Source organism: Bombina bombina, chromosome 1, assembly GCF_027579735.1.
Source record: "Bombina bombina isolate aBomBom1 chromosome 1, aBomBom1.pri, whole genome shotgun sequence".
Classification (NCBI taxonomy): domain Eukaryota; kingdom Metazoa; phylum Chordata; class Amphibia; order Anura; family Bombinatoridae; genus Bombina; species Bombina bombina.
In genome coordinates this window covers 1569643127-1569666605 of record NC_069499.1, presented here as the reverse complement: position 1 = coordinate 1569666605, position 23479 = coordinate 1569643127, and the positions used below count along the sequence as shown (strand labels likewise).

Sequence of the window (23479 nt, the reverse complement as noted above, 5' to 3'; positions counted from 1 at the left end):
ACTGTTGGACGGCTCAATAACAGCAATGTCCAGCACTTTCCTGAGCTCATTGTGCATACTTTCCCTAATTGAGTTGGGAACCCTGTACGCCGGCTGCTGGAGGGGGGTCTCCACTCGGTGCACTGCTACCATGGTGTACCCAGGGTCGGTGGACATGTCTTGTCAGTCCTCTAAGACCTGCCTGACCTGCTCTTTCTGCTCAGTCGCTAGCCTCTCGTCCTGCTTGATGTCTCTTACCCCTGTGAGCATCCTACTTCACCTGGGTAGCTCCGGCATGGGGAGGTTCTCTGAGTCTTGGCTGGAGCGCATATGGCGGCTATCTCCTCCTGCCTCTCCTGATATGCCTTCAACATGTTCACATGAAAGGTCTGGCAGACCCGTTCATCTGAAATTTGGCTACCAGGTAAGTCGTATCGCATAGTTGCTCTACCACTTGGTAGGGTCCCTGCCAGGAAGCCTGTAGCTTGTTTGTTTTGACAGGCTTCAGGGCCAGGACCTTTTGTCCTATATCTAAAGTGCTGTTACGGGCATTTCGGTTGTACCAACGCTTCTGCCTACATTGTGCTACCTGAAGGTTCTCTCGTACCCTAGTGGAGAGGTCCTTCAGTTGGTCCCTGAACTCCAGGACGTACCCCACTATGGAGTGTCCTCCCCCATTCAACCCTTCCCAGTGTGCTCTAAGTATGTCTAGGTGCTCCCTCACCCTCCGGCCATACACTAATTCAAAGGGGGATTTCTGGGGCACCTCCCTGTAAGCAAACAGGAGGTGCGGCAGGTAACTTTCCCAGTCTTTGTGAGAGGCCAAGAACATCCTAACCAGCTGCTTCAGGGTCCCGTTAAACCTCTCACATAGCCCGTTAGTCTGGGTGTGGTATGGAGAGCTGGTCAGGGGCTTTATCCCGCAAAGTCTTCATAACTGCTAAGTGAGCTCAGCAGTGAACTGGGTTCACTGGTCAGAGATGATCTCCTGGGGGAAACCCACCCTGGTGAATATCCACAGTAGTGCATCAGCTACTGTATCTGCCTGGATATTAGCCAGAGGAATAGCCTCCGGGTATCGGGTGGCATAGTTTACCACGGTCAAGATATACTTCTTCCTGGAGGGACTGGGACAGGGCAAGGGGCCAACAATGTCTACAGCTACCTGGTTGAAGGGTTCGTCAATGATAGGGAGGGGGTGTAGGGAGGCCCTGGAGTGGTCCCCCATCTTGTTACAAAGGAAAAGAAAAGACGACGGCACTACTGGTGCTGTGTTCCTAATGATATTTATATCTCTTATATATTGATAGAGACAATCAAAATATAATCTGGGACTTAGGTGCTGGAAGCAATTGAACGAGTGTACTTAGATAGCACTCAACAGCACTGGTTATACACTAGCTGAATACCATAGGTAAGGAAGCCCATAGGAGACGAGTTTAAAACTTAACTTTTAATAACTATGTTAAAAAATAAATTCTAAAAAATTCAGTCAGTGTGACAGAGAACGAAGGTGATTTAAAGGGGGGATGATGCCTCCCTAATCACAATATATTTAGTGTAAAGACCCCTGTACGGTCTCCTTAAATTGTGCCCTTAGTTGAAAGGGAGTAATACATATGTACCGTCTTATTCAATTGATTGGGGTGTATGCCACTATCACAATGAGATCGCCCCTATTGTTACTCTTTATCTGAGTCCGGGGGTATCTGAGGTAATATCACACCTTCAAGTAAATTATATGGTACAATTGCCTTTAGGAGATGTGAGTTTAAAAATAATTGTCAATTGTTCTGTACCTGGATTGAATGAATACTCCTATTGTTTACCTATCGGTTAATAATACCTTGTGAGGTTCAACACAAATTATCTTCCCATTTATATAAAATTGCTCAGTGTACTGGTATTATTCTGATTCTTTGATAGATTGTAATGGTGATACTGGTAAAATACCACGTACTTGTAGTATCAATTCTGCTTTTTATCATCCAGTCAGATACTAGAGCTGCCAGGGATGTGTTGGATCTAGAGTACCCTCACTGTTACAACAAATTTACATAATATTCGGGTGAGCCACATGTAAAATAATGTAATTCACTGGTGATTTGTAAGTATAGGTAATTAAATATATCTTTATAGTAGTTCTGATTTATTACCCTGATTGTATTATAATCCGCAGCGTCTCGGACACTGTTATTGTATTTGATATCACTATGTAATAGATATGAATGGTGAAGCGGAGCCTAAATTTTTATTCAATAGTCCTAGCTATCCAATGTTTCCCTTATCGTTGGGGAACAATCTTAGCTGCACCCAAAATAGATATTACTATTGGTATAAGTTTCCGGGTTCCGCTTATTGTATCCCTCTTGGAAATATGCTTCAATTGGTAACCCAGTAACTATTCAGTTAATGTACTGTTTAATGTTGAGATGTAATGATATTGAGGGATGCTTGGTGTAACATACTTTGGTATAGCAATACTTCAGGGAGACTTGCACGTTAAATGAATACCAATCTAAGTTGGTTTATTGTTGAAAGGTCAGAATGTAATTTACAGAGGGGCTGTATATATCTCGGGACCGCTGTTCCTATATAACCAGTAGTGAACTCGTTCGGGTCAAATTTGTTTTATATGCTGGGTTATTTGGTCTTACCCATTAGGTTGGCAATTTGAATAATACCCAAACTAAACAGTACACTGGTTATCTCTAGTATGTAATTCTACAAATCTCTTAGACTTGGTATTAAAAGTCTGTCCCGCGATTTGTGCTATTTCCACTGTTAGATTATTTGTATTATTATTATTAGCACCGTAATATCGCTGGGAGAGACAAAAATGTATAGTAGGATACTTCTAATTCGTTCCCCAAATTTGTGGTCCCACTATTACCCTCTATTTGCGACTAGCAGTATCGATATTTTGGTATATATAGGAAGGAGCTGATCTCCCCTCTTCCCGTAGTTCAATTTAGAGTGTGAACCGATATAAAAATAGGGTACTGATAGTATACAGCTAGCGGTTTGGTTTTCTAAGTGCTAGTGTAAATTCTGGTCTCCCCCCTCCAATTAATCTATTAACAGTACAAACGCTGCAAGGTAGCGGTTGGTAGGATACTTGGATAAAGTAAATTATTAAGTTGTATTCGGCTTAAATATGTTTCATCCAGGCACTCTCACATACATACTGGTTTAAATTAAATTCTAATAACACATTCGTTCAACAAGCCACACTGCTGGTTTGTTTAAAAAGGAGAAATAGTCTCCGGTGGCCCTGACATGTTTCGCCTAAACGGCTTTGTCATGTGATTTTTTAGAATTTATTTTTTAACATAGTTATTAAAAGTTAAGTTTTAAACTCGCCTCCTATGGGCTTCCTTACCTATGGTATTCAGCTAGTGTATAACCAGTGCTGTTGAGTGCTATCTAAGTACACTCTTTCAATTGCTTCCAGCAATTGGTATTCCTTAGTCTGGTCCCCCATCTTGCCTACCTTCTGGCAAACGTCACAAGTCCTACAGTACTGTCTAACATACCCTGTGACCTCGTATTGTAATCTATAACCCACCCTGGTATTACACATATTCCCCTTACCTGACTACACATTACACTCTAGTCTACACACCCTGGTATTACACATCTCATGTCTCCCCCTTACCTGACTACTTATTACATTCTAGTCTACACACCCTGGTATTACACATCTCATGGCTCCCCCTTATCTGACTACACATTACATTCTACTCTACCCACCCTGGTATTACACATGACATGGCCCCCCTTACCTGACTACACATTACATTCTACTCTACCCACCCTGGTATTACACATGTCATGGCTAAACACACATTGCTAAACTTCAGTATAACAGCATTACACAGCACAGATAAAGAAGACTAAATAAACAACTTTCTGTGGTGAGAGTACTGCACTGCACACAATTACTTAGATTACGAGTTTTGCGCTATACCGGGTGCGTAAATAACGCAATAAAATGAGCGGTATTGCACTTTCCATAGCGCTGCCATTACGAGTTACTGAAAAACCTCCTTGTGCTGTGCGTTATGGTACGTAATGCTCCACACTGCGCAAAAGCCAAGGGTTGAGTTTACGTGCTCATGCACGCTTTCCCCTATAGACATCAATGGGGAGAGAGTGTTCGAAAAAAAACTAACACCTGCGATCGCGGAATGGCAAATCACTGTAATGCAAACCCATTGATATCTATGGGGGAAAGAAAGTTACGTTAAAACCTAACACCCTAACATAAACCCCTAGTCTAAATACCCCAAATCCGCCGCTCCTGGACATTGCCGTCACTAATAAAAGGTATTAACCCCTAATCCGCTGCTCCCCAACACTAATAAAAGTAATTAACCCCTAATCCGCCGCTCCCCGACATCACCCACACTAATAAAAGTTATTAAAGCCTAATCCGCTGCTCCCCGACATCGCCAACACTAATAAAAGTTATTAACCCCTAATCCTCCGCTCCCCGACATCGCTGGCACTAAATAAAGTTATTAACCCCTAATCCGCCACCCTCGACATCGCCAATACCTAAATAAAGTTATTAACCCCTAAACTACTAGCCCACCACATTGCAAAACACTAAATTAAACTATTAACCCCTAAACCTAACACCCCCTATCTATAAATTAAAAGTTACAATATAACTATCTTAAAATAAATAAAAACTTACCTGTGAAATGAAAAACAATACTAAGATTAAACTATAAATTAACCTAACATTACTATTCTAATAAAATAAAAAAACTACCAATTAAGAAACCTAAATTACAAATTTAAAAAAACCTAACAGTACGAAAAAATAAAAGACCTAAATTACAAATTTAAAAAAACCTAATACTATGAACATATTACAAAAATCTAACATGACAAAAAATAATAAACACTAAAATTACGAAAAATAAAAAACTCTAAGATTACAAAAAATAATAAACGAAATGATCAAAAAAACAATTACACCTAATCTAATCTATATACAATATATAAAAGAAGTCCTGACTAACCGACTGACTCATCAACGCCCAGCTCAAACCGTTTAACCTAGGGACGTGAAATTTGGAAGGTACGTTGTTTTTATGACGCAAGCACCCACTAAAGAAGGAATTTCGGAAATTACGTACCTAAGGGGGTAAAAAAGGAAACATTTTTGAAGATATCTCTAGCTCAAAAACCGACAATGTTACAGATGTGAAAAATGATATTTAGATTCTCCTTGAAAAATAAAGAAACACGTGTTTTACCATTTCCACAATATCCACTTAAGGGGGGTTAAAAGAGAAGGGGCTGATGTATGAGGATGCCTATATAAAAAAAAAATGACAATGTTACAGACGTGAAAATTGGTATTTAGAGTCTCCTTAAAAAATAAACTCGTGTTTTACCATTTCCCAAAAAATTCACTTAAAGGGGGTCAAAAAGAGGGGGCTGATTTATGAGGATACCTATATCTCAAAAACCGGCGATGTTACAGACGTGAAAATTGGTATTTAGATTACGAGAAACACAGAGAATTAACGAAAACTCAAGCTGTTCATGTCAGCGAGTGTGCAACCAGAACGGGCACACACGTGAGGGCAGATGTCATCGCGAGTGGTCGGGTTTTTCACTATTTTTATCACAAAATCCATGCGAGCGAAGTCGTGGGCAACAGCTAGTAGCCCTATAAAAATGAAAAAGCCCCCCCCCCAAAATAAAAGCAACCCCTAACCTACAATAAACTACCAATAGCCCCTGGTAGTTTTTTTTATTTTATTAGAATGGTAATGTTAGGTTAATTTATAGCTTAATGCTAGTTTTTTTTTTTATTTCACAGGTAAGTTTTTATTTATTTAAAGATAGTTATATTGTAACTTTTAATAAAAAGTTAGGGGGGTGTTAGGTTTAGGGGTTAATAGTTTAATTTAGTGTTTTGCGATGTGGGGGTTTGGCGGTTTAGAAGTTAATATGTTTAGTTTATTAGTTGCGATGTGGGGGGCCTTGCAGTTTAGGGGTTAATAGCTTTATTTAGTGTCGGGGAGCGGCAGATTAGGGGTTAATAGGTTTAGTTTATTAGTTAGGATGTGAGGGGCCGGCGGTTTAGGGGTTAATAGGTTTATTTAATAGTCACGATGTGGGTGGGCGGAAGATTGGGGTTAATAGCTTTAATATAGTATTTTCGATGCGGGAGGCTGGCGGTTTAGGGGTTAATAATTAGTTTATGGGTGTAAGTGTACTTTGTAACATTTTAGTTATGAGTTTTGTGAAACTGGTCTCAGATGGCAGAATGGATCATGTCGGTATAGGCTGTAATTACAAAAAGAGGGGGTGAGGAGTGAAGCTTAGATCAGACTCAACTTGCTTCCCCAAGTCTGATATGCTCCCAATATCAGATGTGTGAAAGTGTGCAAGGTGGGGGTGGGGAGCGCTCAAAAAGGGCTGTGAGTTGGACTGTGATTCTTAACTATTCCTTAAAATCCTTCAAATCTTCTCACAAAAATCCTAAATTAAAATGTTAATAAATTAATCACTATGTTATGTGGCGGTGGACGTTTCTACAAAAGAGTGTACTCCGTGTTAAAACTTATTTCCCCTAATCGGCAATTTTGTAACAATATATATTGTTTGAAACTTAGTTTAAAGTGCAGTGCGTGTATATATGTGCATTAGTAATATTCCCATCCGCAACAGATACTACTGGTATTTATCCTATTCCTTAACACTTCTATCCGTAATGTGTAAGCACAATGTTGTGAATACAATATTGTGAATATACTTATAAGTGAATGAAAAAATATGCAGTGGTTTAGAAAAAAACATTTACTTAAAACATGTTAAAATACAAATACAAATACTGTTGCTGAAGACAATTCATATGGTGTTCCGTATCTTTGTAATTAAAGCATATATTAGAGCATATCCATATCCTATGAAAAAGTGTAATTGTTTAAAAATAATGTTTTTCAGTGAGTTCAGATATTGTGATTCTTTAGTAATATATCTGATAGGGTATTCTTAAGTTGTGGCCACAACTAGTCCATAGATTAAAAAGTCCCAAAGGTAAAAACAAATTGGCTCGACTCCCCCTAACCGGACCTCCGATATCCCTTACCTCCGTGATATTTATCGTGGTGCCGTGGGTTCTGGGAAGAGTGCTTCTGTGTACAAGCCGAGTTTGTTGTTTCTCCCGTCGGCGTGCCGCCGTTTGGGTCGCTTCCGCAACTACTTCCTACCCAGGTGTGTTTGATGTCCGTCTGACGTGGTGCACGGAGGACCTATCGGGTAGCCGGATCGTGGGGGGAGTGTTCCTGTGATCCTTCTGCTGGAGCTAATAGTATCCACACTCAATGTCGTTTTCTACGCGTTTCAGCGCTGTACCTTGCGCCTTTATCAAGACTGTATACTCTAGTGTGTTCCTTAAGCTCCTTTATAGTCCTTAGAAATTCGGATACTCCCCCTAATCAATTAGAGGTTGTGCTCTTAATATGCTGTTGATTTGTTAGATGTTGTTATCTTGTCTTATATATATATTACTCTAATAACAATATTAACAATATTAACAAAAAGAGGTTAACGAAAAGAGGTTAACAAAATGAGATGAAATACAATCACTAAATAGAAATAAATAGTATATGGCGATTTATGCTAAGTGGGAAGATATATAATAGCTGTATAGAGTATGTATTCCTCGAATTACAAATTCTAAAGATATTCTGATATACATTATATATTACATAGGCAAAATAGCTGATTCCTTATATATTGCCTGTATATTTGGCATAGGATACATATAGGAGATGTGTTTACAAATCCAAACATATCTCTAGTTGTTTGTATAACCAATATTTTATATATAATACCTATAGGATTGGAGTGTATTGGTATTCTAATGTAAGTTTCTTTTATTATATAAATGGATTTAGGTTGAGTTCTGCATTCAGGCCATTAGGAGTGAGTGTATTAAACTTAAATATTAATTCAGCTTCTTTTAATAACAACATTTTTTCCATGTTACCTCCTCTGTCATTATGTACTTTTTTTATGCCCCAATATATAAATCCTGCCGGTTTTTTATGGTGTTGTTCTTTAAAGTGTTTGGAAAGTAAATGTTTACAGTTGCCTCTTTTAATATTGGAAAGGTGTTCTCTGATCCTATCATGTAATGGTCTGCTCGTTTGTCCTAAGTACTGTAATTTACACTGGCATTGAATTAAGTATATTATGTTTGTGTCAGAACATCTAATGGTATCTTTTATGGGATATTTGTAATTATTATTAGAGGATATTACTTCCTTACTTTTTTTGCCAAATTTGCATGCTTTGCAGCTGGTACAGGGAAAGAAGCCTTGCAATGTATTTCCCTGTAGATCTTTATCTCTTGATTTTAGTGTTTTATTAAACTGGCTGGGAGCTAGTATATTTTTCAAATTATTTGTCTTTCTGAATATAAGTGTTGGGCGTTGTTTCACAATATCTGATAGTAGTGGGTCCTTTCTGATTATGTGCCAGTGTTTATCTAAAATCTTTTTTATAATTTTATGATCCTCATTGTATTCTGTAATAAATGATATTTGATTCTGAAATTTATTTTTATTCTTTTTTGCGTATTTAAGTAATTCTGTTCTATCTTTATTTGTTGCTTGAGCTTTAGCTTCTTGTATTATTGTATCTTTATATCCTTTCTCTTTGAATTTCATTTCCAAAGTATTAGCCTGTTTCTGAAATGTATTTTCTTCTGAGCAGTTTTTCCTAATTCTATAGAACTGGCCTTTAGGTGTGTTATTAATCCATCTTTCCAAATGACAGCTGTCGGGATGTATATAACTATTTGTATCTGTGGGTTTGAAATATGTTTCCGTTGTTATAGTATTGTTTTTGATGTTTATTTGAACATCTAAAAAATGTATATTGGTTTTACTATATTCGTGGGTGAAACTTAAACCCCAAGTATTACAATTTATGTCTTCTAGAAATAGATTCAGGAGTTCTTGATCTCCCTTCCAGATCAGAAATATGTCGTCTATGAATCTCCTATAGAGCACGAGGTTTGCACCCCATATCCTACACTCCCCATGGGGTGCAAACCTCGTGCTCTATAGGAGATTCATAGACGACATATTTCTGATCTGGAAGGGAGATCAAGAACTCCTTTCAGATCATTTCAGAAACAGGCTAATACTTTGGAAATGAAATTCAAAGAGAAAGGATATAAAGATACAATAATACAAGAAGCTAAAGCTCAAGCAACAAATAAAGATAGAACAGAATTACTTAAATACGCAAAAAAGAATAAAAATAAATTTCAGAATCAAATATCATTTATTACAGAATACAATGAGGATCATAAAATTATAAAAAAAGATTTTAGATAAACACTGGCACATAATCAGAAAGGACCCACTACTATCAGATATTGTGAAACAACGCCCAACACTTATATTCAGAAAGACAAATAATTTGAAAAATATACTAGCTCCCAGCCAGTTTAATAAAACACTAAAATCAAGAGATAAAGATCTACAGGGAAATACATTGCAAGGCTTCTTTCCCTGTACCAGCTGCAAAGCATGCAAATTTGGCAAAAAAAGTAAGGAAGTAATATCCTCTAATAATAATTACAAATATCCCATAAAAGATACCATTAGATGTTCTGACACAAACATAATATACTTAATTCAATGCCAGTGTAAATTACAGTACTTAGGACAAACGAGCAGACCATTACATGATAGGATCAGAGAACACCTTTCCAATATTAAAAGAGGCAACTGTAAACATTTACTTTCCAAACACTTTAAAGAACAACACCATAAAAAACCGGCAGGATTTACATATTGGGGCATAAAAAAAGTACATAATGACAGAGGAGGTAACATGGAAAAAATGTTGTTATTAAAAGAAGCTGAATTAATATTTAAGTTTAATACACTCACTCCTAATGGCCTGAATGCAGAACTCAACCTAAATCCATTTATATAATAAAAGAAACTTACATTAGAATACCAATACACTCCAATCCTATAGATATTATATATAAAATATTGGTTATACAAACAACTAGAGATATGTTTGGATTTGTAAACACATCTCCTATATGTATCCTATGCCAAATATACAGGCAATATATAAGGAATCAGCTATTTTGCCTATGTAATATATAATGTATATCAGAATATCTTTAGAATTTGTAATTCGAGGAATACATACTCTATACAGCTATTATATATCTTCCCACTTAGCATAAATCGCCATATACTATTTATTTCTATTTAGTGATTGTATTTCATCTCATTTTGTTAACCTCTTTTCGTTAACCTCTTTTTGTTAATATTGTTAATATTGTTATTAGAGTAATATATATATAAGACAAGATAACAACATCTAGCAAATCAACAGCATATTAAGAGCACAACCTCTAATTGATTAGGGGGAGTATCCGAATTTCTAAGGACTATAAAGGAGCTTAAGGAACACACTAGAGTATACAGTCTTGACAAAGGCGCAAGGTACAGCGCTGAAACGCGTAGAAAACGACATCGAGTGTGGATACTATTAGCTCCAGCAGAAGGATCACAGGAACACTCCCCCCACGATCCGGCTACCCGATAGGTCCTCCGTGCACCACGTCAGACGGACATCAAACACACCTGGGTAGGAAGTAGTTGCGGAAGCGACCCAAACGGCGGCACGCCGACGGGAGAAACAACAAACTCGGCTTGTACACAGAAGCACTCTTCCCAGAACCCACGGCACCACGATAAATATCACGGAGGTAAGGGATATCGGAGGTCCGGTTGGGGGGAGTCGAGCCAATTTGTTTTTACCTTTGGGACTTTTTAATCTATGGACTAGTTGTGGCCACAACTTAAGAATACCCTATCAGATATATTACTAAAGAATCACAATATCTGAACTCACTGAAAAACATTATTTTTAAACAATTACACTTTTTCATAGGATATGGATATGCTCTAATATATGCTTTAATTACAAAGATACGGAACACCATATGAATTGTCTTCAGCAACAGTATTTGTATTTGTATTTTAACATGTTTTAAGTAAATGTTTTTTTCTAAACCACTGCATATTTTTTCATTCACTTATAAGTATATTCACAATATTGTATTCACAACATTGTGCTTACACATTACGGATAGAAGTGTTAAGGAATAGGATAAATACCAGTAGTATCTGTTGCGGATGGGAATATTACTAATGCACATATATACACGCACTGCACTTTAAACTAAGTTTCAAACAATATATATTGTTACAAAATTGCCGATTAGGGGAAATAAGTTTTAACACGGAGTACACTCTTTTGTAGAAACGTCCACCGCAACATAACATAGTGATTAATTTATTAACATTTTAATTTAGGATTTTTGTGAGAAGATTTGAAGGATTTTAAGGAATAGTTAAGAATCACAGTCCAACTCACAGCTCTTTTTGAGCGCTCCCCACCCCCACCTTGCACGGTATAGGCTGTAATGCAAGCATTTTAGCTGGTACCGCATAACCTGTCATACATCGCTATGGAAAATCCCACACTCAAACGTCATTTCTTTTAGTGCAGAATGGACGTTGCGTTACAGGCTAAAATGCTTGCAGTATAGCTATATGTATCATATTTACATATGTCCTGAGCGCGCTCATGCAAACACTGTGGTAAACACAAACAATTTTTGCTAATATAAGTGTACTGTAAAGATGCCTTAGGCTAGAAAAAAACTCAGTGCATTTAGCAAAGTGTTTTTATACATCTACAAATAGCTGATGATATTAAAATAATAACAATAATAATATAAGCTTGTTATTGGCAGTGAAAGGGCAGCTGTTTGTATCTCCCAAAATGTACTGAGCACAAGTAAAACACTACAAATGACTAATTTCATGATTACAGTCGACTTAGTTTAGGTCACTGACTGTCCGCACAAGGAAGTGAATGAAATTTGATCAGTGGCTGCTAGTCACTTATTTGTCAGTCTCTCGGAGACACCTTTCTTGGAAAATACATGTGGAATATGCTAATTAGAAAAAAATTGCATAATTAATTATACATAATTAAGAAACTTAAAGGGACAGTTTACTCAAAAATGTTCTCCCCTTTAATTTGTTTCAATGATCCACTTTACCTGCTGGAGTGAATTAAATTGTTTACAAGTATTTCCATTACCCTTATATTGGCATTTTAAAAAATTGTTGATTTAGCCTGTGGTATCCCCACCCATCCTGAAAGTTTTTGGCCTCAAGGCCAAGCTGTGTTAACACAACCAGTAGGTGGTATAAAAGAGAGGGTATAAAAGAGATAAGGTAATAAAATGTTAATTTTCCATTGTTCCAAGTAATGGTGATTGGTTTACAGACAGATATAAGATAAAGAAGCAGATATATGTACACAATGTGATAAAGTAATGAGATCTGATTATATCTACAAGCTCAGCCCATTTTAGTAGGTTGTGGCTTAAAAACACAAAATCAGCTAATTCATATACACAAATAAGCCTTAAAAAGCAAATCTCATACATTTTATACTCTGCAGCTGGCAAAAAAGTAATTGGAATCACATTAAGGGAAAAACTATTGTATAGTATACTGTCCCTTTAAGATGATATTACTGGTTTTAAAAAATCATGTATAACCTAAAATACTCCCACACACTTAAAGGTACAGTAACCACCTTGTGATTTTTTTTAAATAAAACGTTTAGTTATGTGTAATGAAACAACTTTACAATATTGTTTATTTTGCCCCTGCTAACGTTTCAAGGCTAACCCCGATACATATCTGTCTCTAGTTTTATCAGAATACAGTTGAAAACAATTCATTTTTCACTAACTTTATGCCAGTGGCTAGCCTTGTTGTATGTGGACTAAAGCCCTGATTGGCTTCTCTGAATAAGGCAAATATTGGGTGGAGTTTGGCTAATAATTACAGTAAAAAGGATGTTAAAGGGACAGTATATACTCATTTTCATATAACTGCATGCAATAGACACTACTATAAAGAATAATATGCACAGATACTGATCTAAACTTCAGTATAAAACCTTTTAAAAACTTACTTAGAAGCTCCCAGTTTAGCAGTGTTGATGATGTTAGGCTGGGACACCCAGTGAAAGGGGCTGGGAAAACAGAAAGAGCAGACACTCCCCTCCCCCCCATACCTGCATATGAAAAGACAGATAATAGCAGCATGAATCTGTAGACCTGGGTCTACATCTGATACTTTGGGGCTTGGTTAGGATTCTGAAAATCAGCACATTGTTATTAAAAATAAGCAAAACTATACATTGTTATAAAAAAAACACTCCAATATGGGCTATAGGACTCTCAGACTGTAAAAAACAAGATTATCTGGTCTGATGAAACGAAGATTGAACTGTTTGGCTTCAATTCCAAGCGTCATGTCTGGAGGAAACCAGGCACCTTTCATCACCTGCGTAATAACAGCCCAACAGTGAAGTGTGGTAGTGGTAACATCTTACTTTTGGGTATGTTTTTCAGCGGCATACAGACATATCCTTAATCATTAATTCCAAAAGGACAATGATCCTATGCATATAGCCAAGACAACACAAGAGTGGCTTAGGGAAAAGATCTCTGTGAAAGCCCAGACTTGAACCCAATTGAACATCTGTGGGGAGACCTAAAAATATTTGTCCACCAACGATCACCATCCAACTTGACAGAGCTTGGGACGATCTGCAGAGAAGGATGGCAGAAACTCCCTAAATCCAGGTGTGCAAAGCTTGTTGCGTCTAACCCACAAAGAATTGAGTTGATTCAACTAAGTACTGAGTAAAGGTCAATGTGACATTTCAGTTTTTTCTTTTTTTTCTTCCCCCCAAGTTTTTTTTCTTTTTAAGAAATTTGCAAAGTAAATATCAGCTTTTGTTTTGTCATTATGGGGTATGGTTTGTAATATTATGTTTGATATACCTTACTGTTTTCAATTGCAATTGCTAATGTAATACTGTGTCTTATGTGTTTAACTGGTTCCCTCTTTTGTTAAAATGCCTAATATCTTCTTATTCCTTTTTGCTGCCTTTTGTCTCTATAACAAACTACATTACTCATTTACTCCTTCCCCCTCACCACCTGCACTGTTCATTAGCCCATCTCTCTTAAACTCACATTACTTTTGTACTCATGAACTTTACCAATTCCTAAACACTCTCTCTCCCCCCTGCACCTTGTCTCAAAAGCAGTCTCACTACTGCAAATCTGTATCTCATCTTATGTCACTCTCCCTCTTGCTTCTACTAACTGCTGGCGACATCTCCCCTAATCCTGGTCCCCAACAACTGCCTAGCCATGCACATCCATGTGTACCATCCCACAGACTCAAAAAACAAAACTCTGACAACCTTACTCACATTCATCTTGCATCAAAAGCCACTTCCCCTTTCACTTGTGCACTTTGGAACTCTCGCTCTGTTTGCAACAAACTCACTTCTTTACATGACCTCTTTATCTCCCGCTCCCTCAACCTTCTGGCCCTAACAGAAACCTAGCTCTCTCCCCTAGACACAGCATCCACTGCTGCTCTGTCACATGGGGGTCTCCACTTCAGCCACACTCCTAGGTCTGATAATAGACAAGGAGGTGGTGTTGGTATTTTACTTTCCTCTCATTGCACCTTTCAACAAATACACCCCATCTCTTCCCTCACATTTTCTTCATTCGAAACCCACATGATTCGCTTATTCTCTCCTCTTTCTATACGTGTCGCAGTCATATACCGTCCTCCTGGCTCCTCAACTCAATTTCTAGATCACTTGGCTGCATGGCTACCTTATTTCCTTTCCTCAGACACCCCTTCCCTCATTCTTGGTGACTTCAACATCCCTCTTGACAATCCCACTGCCTCCTCTGCAAAACAACTTCTGCAACTCACTTCCTCTTTTGGTTTGTCACAATGGACTGATTCTCCCACTCACAAAGATGGTCACTCCCTTGACCTGATCTTTAGCTATCGATGCACCCTCTCAAATTTCACAAACTCCCCCTTTCCTCTTTCTGACCACCATCTCCTTACTTGTAACATATCATCCCTCCCTACAACTCTCCCTCCTTCTGCTCCTCACACCAAACTTCACAGAAGCATTACGTCATTAGATCAACAAAAGCTTTCTAACTCCATCAAACCTCTTCTCTCATCCTTCTCCTCCTTTTCATGCCCTGACCAATCTATCTGCTACTATAATTCCACCCTTACATCCGTCCTTGACAATCTCGCCCCTCTTACCATAGCTCAGAAATCAAACACTCATCCTCAGCCCTGGCATACTCCACTGACACGATACCTACGCAGATGTTCCCGTACTGCTGAGTGGCACTGGAGAAAATCTAGGAGTTCAGCTGATTTTCAACACTACAAATTTATCTTGAACTCCTACTACTCTGCCCTTAATTTCCATAAGCAACACTACTTCTCTACTCTTATCTCTAATCTTTCTTCAAACCCAAAACGTTTGTTCTCCACTTTCAATACTCTTCTCCGCCCTCCCCCACCTCCTAATACAACTTCTCTGTCAGCTCAAGACTTTGCCAACCACTTCAATAACAAAATCAACTCCATCAGAAATGAAATCAGCTCTCAACATAATTCCATTCCCTCACCCTCTCAAATGCTCTCAATCAACCACAACCCACATAACCTTAAACTTAGCTCATTCTCCCCTGTTACTGAGGAAGAAGTTTCGGCACTCTCACCTCACTACCTGTCCCCTTGACCCTATCCCCTCACAGCTACTCCCCTCCCTCTCTGCCACCCTTACCCCTATACTCACACACACTTTCAACCTCTCCTTCAGCACCGGTATATTTCCCTCATCGCTGAAACATGCACTGGTCACACCTATCCTCAAAAAACCTTCCCTTGATCCTACCTCCCCATCCAACTACCGCCCTATTTCCCTCCTCCCTCTTGTATCAAAGCTTCTCGAAAAACTAGCTTATGCACGCCTTTCCCATTTCCTTACAATAAACTCCCTTCTTGACCCATTGCAATCTGGATTTCGTCCCCATCACTCCACAGAAACAGCAATTGTTAAGGTTACCAATGACCTACTTACAGCAAAATCAAAAGGCCACTTCTCTCTGCTTATTCTCCTTGATCTGTCCGCAGCCTTTGACACTGTTGACCACCCTCTCTTGCTCCAAACCCTCCAATCCTTCGGCATATGTGACACAGCCCTCTCGTGGCTCTCTTCCTACCTGTCAAACCGTACCTTTAGTGTAGCCTTCTCTGGGGCCTCCTCTGCCCCGTCACCACTTTCTGTCGGAGTACCGCAAGGCTCTGTTCTCGGTCCCCTTCTCTTCTCAATCTACATGTCATCACTAGGTTCCCTAATAAAGTCCCATGGTTTACAATATCATTTGTATGCCGACGACACCCAAATCTACTTCTCTGCACCAGAACTTTCTCCTTCATCTGCTGCACCTCTCTGCCAATCTCTTCACTGGCTTCCTCTTGCCTCTAGGATCAAACACAAAATTCTCACTCTGACATACAAAGCCCTCAACTGCACTGCTCCCCCCTATATCTCTGATCTTGTCTCCAGATACTCTCCTTCCCGTCCCCTTCGCTCTGCTCAAGACCTCCTACTCTCCTCCTCTCTTGTCACCTCATTACACTCCCGTTTACAGGACTTCTCCAGACTGGCTCCCATCTTGTGGAACTCTCTGCCTCGATCCACAAGACTCTCTTCTAGTTTTAAAAGCTTCAAGTGCTCCCTAAAGACTCTACTGTTCAGGGATGCATACAACCTACGCTAACCTTACTTTATACCAGTTCCTCTCCTACATTGCTATCCCGTGATCCCCCCTAGCATGTAAGCTTAAGAGTCCAGCTGTTTGTTGATCACCTTCTCAAGAGCTGACTACAACAGTGCAACTCTTGGCAGGGCCTTCTACCCATTTGATCCCTATAACTGTTTTTTTTTTTTTTGTTTTTTTTTGTACTCTGCCTTTGTTAATAGCGCTGCGGAATCTGTTGGCGCTCTACAAATAACCAATAATAATAATATGGAGTGTAGACTGGTGTGAAAAAATTTAATTCATTTTATGATATGGCTGCAACATAACAAAATGAGAAAAAAATAAAGGGGTCTGAATACTTTCTGTATGCACTGTATATTGCTCACTACTGCACCAATCACTAGTGCGATGGTTGCCAGTGTATGTCTGGGGCTCAACTGCTCAGACACTTGATATCCGCAGGTATTGTTCACCGCTGCTGCAGAGAGTAGAGGGATTGCTAGCAGTGTACAGCTGCCCATACACTTGATATCTGTTGATGTATAGTACCACCAGTGCTCCAGACACTAGTGGGTTGGGGACACTCTATAAGTGCAGTACATATCCAAGCTTTTGTCATAAACAGTAGTGGCCTGTCAGGTAATTAAAGGGCCCCTCAGTGCACCTGTCTACAAGTTTATACAATACCGCACATCTGTACCTCTACAGCTGGAGTCAGGCGCACACTCTTTGCCAGATCCACCCACTGCCTGGTACCATGTGCCTGACACAAACAGGTTGAACGACATTCAGTGCTGAAATGATTCATGTCAGGACCATATCATTCCACAGGACAGATGAGACAGGCAGCTTTGCATATGACGCGGTTAGCAAACACCCTGTATTTTTTGGGACTGACAGTCAGTTTGTGTTTTAGTTTAGTGTGACAGCCGTGAAGGAGATAAGTGTTTGGGGACTCTTTAGTGTCAGGTAAGTGTGACAAATTGCTTAGTATATTTGTTCAGTATGAATAGATGATTATTTATATTACTAGTGTTATTGTTGAGTATTACCTGGTTTATCTGCATTAAATGATTTTATTATTATTTATGTATGAAGCATTAATATTGTACACATCACTATAATATTAAAGGGACATGAAACCCACATTTTTTCTTTCATGATTTAGAAAGAGCATGCAATTTTAAACAACTTTCTAATTTGCTTCTATGATCTAATTTGATTAATTCTCTTGATATTCTTTGCTGAGTAGCATATCTAGATATGCTGAATAGCTGCTGATTGGTAGATGCACATAGAGGCCTCGTGTGATTGGCTCACCCATGTGTATTGTTATTTCTTTATCAAAGGATATCTAAAGAATGAAACAAATTAGATAATAGAAGTAATTTGGAAAGTTATCTAAAATTGTATTCTCTACCTGAATCATGAAAGAAATTTTTTGGGTTTAGTGTCCCTTTAAGTCTATGATTGGAGAGTAAAATAGGCAAAGGCAATAAAGTGTAGAGGGCACTGCCCCTGATATACTATCTGCTGTATGCCACCTTTACACAAGGTGATCGAGAGGGCAGGTGGGCATGTGAGCTTACATAATAGAGCAAGTAGGCAAGGATAGCTGAAGGGAACAGTGAAGTAGCTGGGGAAAGAACATAAGAGAAACGTCTTAATGTAATTTGTATGTGGTCCTGAGCTGGTGTGTTTTTAAGGAATACTTCAATCTTACAGAGCAAGGTAACGAGGTCCTCAGAACAAGTGACTTATTATAAAAGCCTTGTAGGGATGTGAGGAGGTAAATAAGCCTTGTACAGAGTGAGAGGGTAAGTGGCATTAGCAGACAAGGGCTATATAGGAGGGTGAGTGTTAGTGAGGACTTTGTATGTTGAAGTCAACATACAAAGATGACAGATGAGGAGTGATGTATAAGGTTATAATGGTTCTTCTTGAGGCTAAAGGAAGCCAGTGAAGGAGCTGGCACAGACGTGTGACAGATGAGAAGTGATGTATAAGGTTAAGATGGTTCTTCTTGAGGCTAAAGGAAGCCAGTGAAGAACCTGGCACAGACATGTGACAGATGAGGAGTGATGTATAAGGTTGTGATGGTTCTTATTGAGGCTAAAGGAACCAGTGAAGGAGCTGGCACAGACATGTGACAGATGAGGAGTGATGTATAAAGTTATGATGGTTCTTCTTGAGGCTAAAGGAAGCCAGTGAAGGAGCTGGCACAGACGTGAAAGTTGAGGACTGATGTATAAGGTTATGATGGTTCTTCTTGAGGCTAAAGGAAGCCAGTGAAGGAGCTGGCACAGGCATGAAAGTTGAGGACTGATGTATAAGGTTATGATGGTTCTTCTTGAGGCTAAAGGAACCAGTGAAGGAGCTGGCACAGACATGACAGATGAGGAGTGATGTATAAGGTTATGATGGTTCTTCTTGAAGCTAAAGCCAGTGAAGGAGCTGGCACAGACATGACAGATGAGGAGTGATGTATAAGGTTATGATGGTTCTTCTTGAAGCTAAAGCCAGTGAAGGAGCTGGCACAGACATAACAGATGAGGACTGATGTATAAGGTTATGATGGTTCTTCTTGAGGCTAAAGGAAGCCAGTGAAGGACCTGGCACAGAGGTGACAGATGAGGAGTGATGTATAAGGTTATGATGGTTCTTCTTGAGACTAAAGGAAGCCAGTGAAGGAGCTGGCACAGACATGTGACAGATGAGGAGTGATGTATAAGGTTATGATGGTTCTTCTTGAGGCTAAAGGAAGCCAGTGAAGGAGCTGGCACAGACATGTGACAGATGAGGAGTGATGTATAAGGTTATGATGGTTCTTCTTGAGGCTAAAGGAAGCCAGTGAAGGAGCTGTCACAGACATGTGACAGATGAGGAGTGATGTATAAGGTTATGATGGTTCTTCTTGAGGCTAAAGGAAGCCAGTGAAGGAGCTGGCACAGACATGTGACAGATGAGGAGTGATGCATAAGGTTATGATGGTTCTTCTTGAGGCTAAATGAAGCCAGTGAAGGAGCTGGCACAGACGTGTGACAGATGAGGAGTGATGTATAAGGTTGTGATGGTTCTTCTTGAGGCTAAAGGAAGCCAGTGAAGGAGCTGGCACAGGCGTGTGATAGATGAGGACTGATGTATAAGGTTATGATGGTTCTTCTTGAGGCTAAAGAAAGCCAGTGAAGGAGCTGGCACAGACATGTGACAGATGAGGAGTGATGTATAAGGTTGTGATGGTTCTTCTTGAGGCTAAAGGAAGCCAGTGAAGGAGCTGGCACAGACGTGTGACCGATGAGGAGTGATGTATAAGGTTATGATGGTTCTTCTTGAGGCTAAAGGAAGCCAGTGAAGGAGCTGGCACAGACATGTGACAGATGAGGAGTGATGTATAAGGTTATAATGGTTCTTCTTGAGGCTAAAGCCAGTGAAGGAGCTGGCACAGACATGTGACAGATGAGGAGTGATGTATAAGGTTATGATGGTTCTTCATGAGGCTAAAGGAAGCCAGTGAAGGAGCTGACACAGACATGTGACAGATGAGGAGTGATGTATAAGGTTATGATGGTTCTTCATGAGGCTAAAGGAAGCCAGTGAAGGAGCTGACACAGACATGTGACAGATGAGGAGTGATGTATAAGGTTGTGAGGGTTCTTCTTGAGTCTAAAGGAAGCCAGTGAAGGAGCTGGCACAGACATGTGACAGATGAGGAGTGATATATAAGGTTGATGTTGGGATAGGATAGGTGAGTGGATGTAGTTGTTTGAGGAAGTGGTACATTTCAGAGATATTTTTTAAAGTAAACGAGGCAAGAATTATCCATGGACTGATTATTATGAATCACTTGTGACTCCAAAGCATGGCATAGGTGGGTTTTATGTCATAGCCTAGGGGAGCATTGGATAATGGCTGCCTCCCTTGTGATCATCTGTAATTTTGTGTGTATATATACTGTATATGTGTGTATGTGATTGTGTGGGTGTATATACTGTATATGTGTGTATGTGATTGTGTGTGTGTATGTGATTGTGTGTGTGTATATATACTGTATATGTGTGTATGTGATTGTGTGTGTATAGGTATGTATTTATATGTGTGTGTATATATGTACTGTATATGTGATTGTGTGTGTATAGGTATGTATTTATATGTGTGAGTGTGTGTGTTTGTGACTGTATATATTTGTGTTTTATAGGTATGTATTTATGTGTGTGTGTGTGTGTATACTGTATATGTGTGTGTGTGTGTGTGTGTGTGTGTGTGTGTATACTGTATACTGTATATGTGTGTGTGTGCTGTGTATGTGATTGTGTGTGTAAATATGTGTGTGTGTTTGTGACTGTATGTGTTTGTGTCTGTATAGGTATGTATTTATATGTGTGTGTTTGTGTGTATATATGTATATGTGTGTATGTGACTGTGTGTGTGTGTGATTGTATGTATTTGTGTCTGTATATGTATGTATTTATGTGTGTGTGTGTATATATATGTACTGTATATGTGTGTATGTGACTGTTTGTGTTTAAATGTGTGTGTGTGTGACTATATGTATTTGTGTCTGTATATGTATGTATTTATATGTGTGTGTGTATATATGTACTGTATATGTGTGTATGTGACTGTGTGTAAATATGTGTGTGTGTGTGTGACTGTATGTATTTGTGTCTGTATATGTATGTATTTATATGTGTGTGTGTGTGTATATATGTACTGTATATGTGTGTATGTGACTGTGTGTGTATATATGTGCATATGTAGATGAATGCTTTACTATATCATTAATAGATCCTTGGCATTTAGAATTATTAATGGCACCTCTACTATTGACTGTAGAACCCTAAGTGATTCCTATATAAGGTTCCTCGAGAAACCTATGAATTGATGACAGTACTATCAACAATTTAGAATTGAGGAGTGGGGACAGCAAATAATAGAGAAACGGAGGAGCTCAGTTTTAGAGATTTTGCAAATTTGAGCTTTAGATAATGATGAGAGGACATCCAGGATGAGATACTAGATTTGCAACTGGTGACATAAGTGAGCAGGAAAGAGGATCTGTCTGGTGTATTATTTCAGAAGAACAAACCTGTTGCCACCTAGCCAGAATTTTACAGACGTGGCCGAAAGTAGATCAAGAAGATAATATAGAAAGAATGGTCCTAATATGGTGAAACGTATTCTAAGGGAATCTAATTATAAACAAATGATCATTTTAAATCAGCCGTAGCATTTTTAGTTTCTGAGTTGTGTTGTATAATTATGTATGCAAATATATGCTAATTACATAGTATGTCCAGTATTTTTTTCTTAAAGAGGTGGCAACCCTACCTTAATAAAGACCCAACAGTTCCTTCTGACAAGACTCTCTCAGAACCTTCTGAATTCATTACGCTTCATGTAAATTAGCTGTATGTCACATGTACCCTGAGACTATCATTCCCTAATTTAAAGGCACATCTACCATCCCCTTATACATTAAATAGTGTCTTGTACACTTTTTCTGCCATTATATGTATCTAGTTGCACAGAATGTCTAGGGCCAGTAGACCATTAAAGTGATGGGAAACTTTACAAGTTTTAAAATCAGGTCTGGAATCTAAGCAATATTTCATAGGGACTTGAATTGATCACTTCTAATGAAGATGCGCTGTAACTTACTTTTTAATCTAGCTGTGGCATTCTAATACCCCGAGCTTCGGCTGTCTTCTAAAATGTAATGTTTTTGTTTTTTTTAACTAGAGCCCCGATTGGAGAACAGTCAAAGCTGTTAGCACACAAAAAGTGGGCGTCTGAAGCGCGGGATATTACAATGGTACGGCTAGATTAAACAGTAAGTTACAGCACATAAAGGTGATCAATTAAAGTCCCTCTAAAATAGTGCTAAGATTCCAGACCTGGTTTTACAATATGTAAAGTTTACCATCACTTTATATATGTTTAATTTGTGTAGAATCTCAGAATCATTGAGGAAATTTATTATTTGCAACATTTTTATGCTTTAAGATTTGCGTTGAAAAGATCAGCATTGCTTCTCTGGCTATAATCATTTTTAATAACAATGAGCACTGAATTGTAAGGACCTTCAAACAAGCAATGTGGAGTGGAATATATCCTGTTGTCATTTAATGTTAATTGCCAGAAGAAGTCAAGATCTTAGAAAAAAAAGAATTAAAAATAATGAACAAGCATTGAAATAAATACATTCTCGTTAGGCCTAACCATGCCTATTTAGTGAGGTTGGAAATTGCACAAATTCTGAGCTTCACAGAAAAGGGTAGTGAAGAAGGAAACATAAATATTATAAAACACATTGGATAGACCCCAGTGATTGTCCCCCTGACACAAATGAGCATTGTGTGTAAATAAACTACCTTATTTTAATTGAAATGATGTGTCAGGCACAAACCTTGTACTTTTGCAAGTTGCTTGTAGTTAATACAAAGACTTTCCAGCAAAATTGTTTGCAGATGCATAAGTGACAGAATTTCTCCATTCACAAATGATTGACTATTTCCTGTGTATCCATTACAGTGAGACAGTCATGGCAGTCAGATGGTTAATTGTATCACAAACTCTCTGAATAGAGTGAGTTATGTTTGTTGTTTTATTCAATGTTTGTATATTAATGGTTTGCAATAACATATAAACAGGTGACAACTATATCTGTGTTTATGTCCTAGAGTATTATTATTTTTTTGCTTGTTGGCATTTATTCTCTATTCTCTAATG

The 23479-nt window shown here is 38.6% G+C and overlaps 1 protein-coding gene across 2 annotated transcripts in view; it reads left to right on the top strand.

Annotated features, from left to right (window-relative positions):
* RNF222 (ring finger protein 222) overlaps positions 1-23479 on the top strand; it is an 83890-nt gene that overhangs the window by 59358 nt on the left and 1053 nt on the right. Inside the window, exon 1 of one of the 2 annotated variants that reach the window (XM_053696836.1) lies at positions 17666-17719. The exons of the other annotated variant lie outside the window; for it this stretch is intronic. The gene's annotated coding sequence lies outside the window, so the exon portion shown is untranslated. Of the gene's footprint in view, positions 1-17665; positions 17720-23479 lie in introns of those variants that run through there. 2 annotated transcript variants of the gene reach the window in all.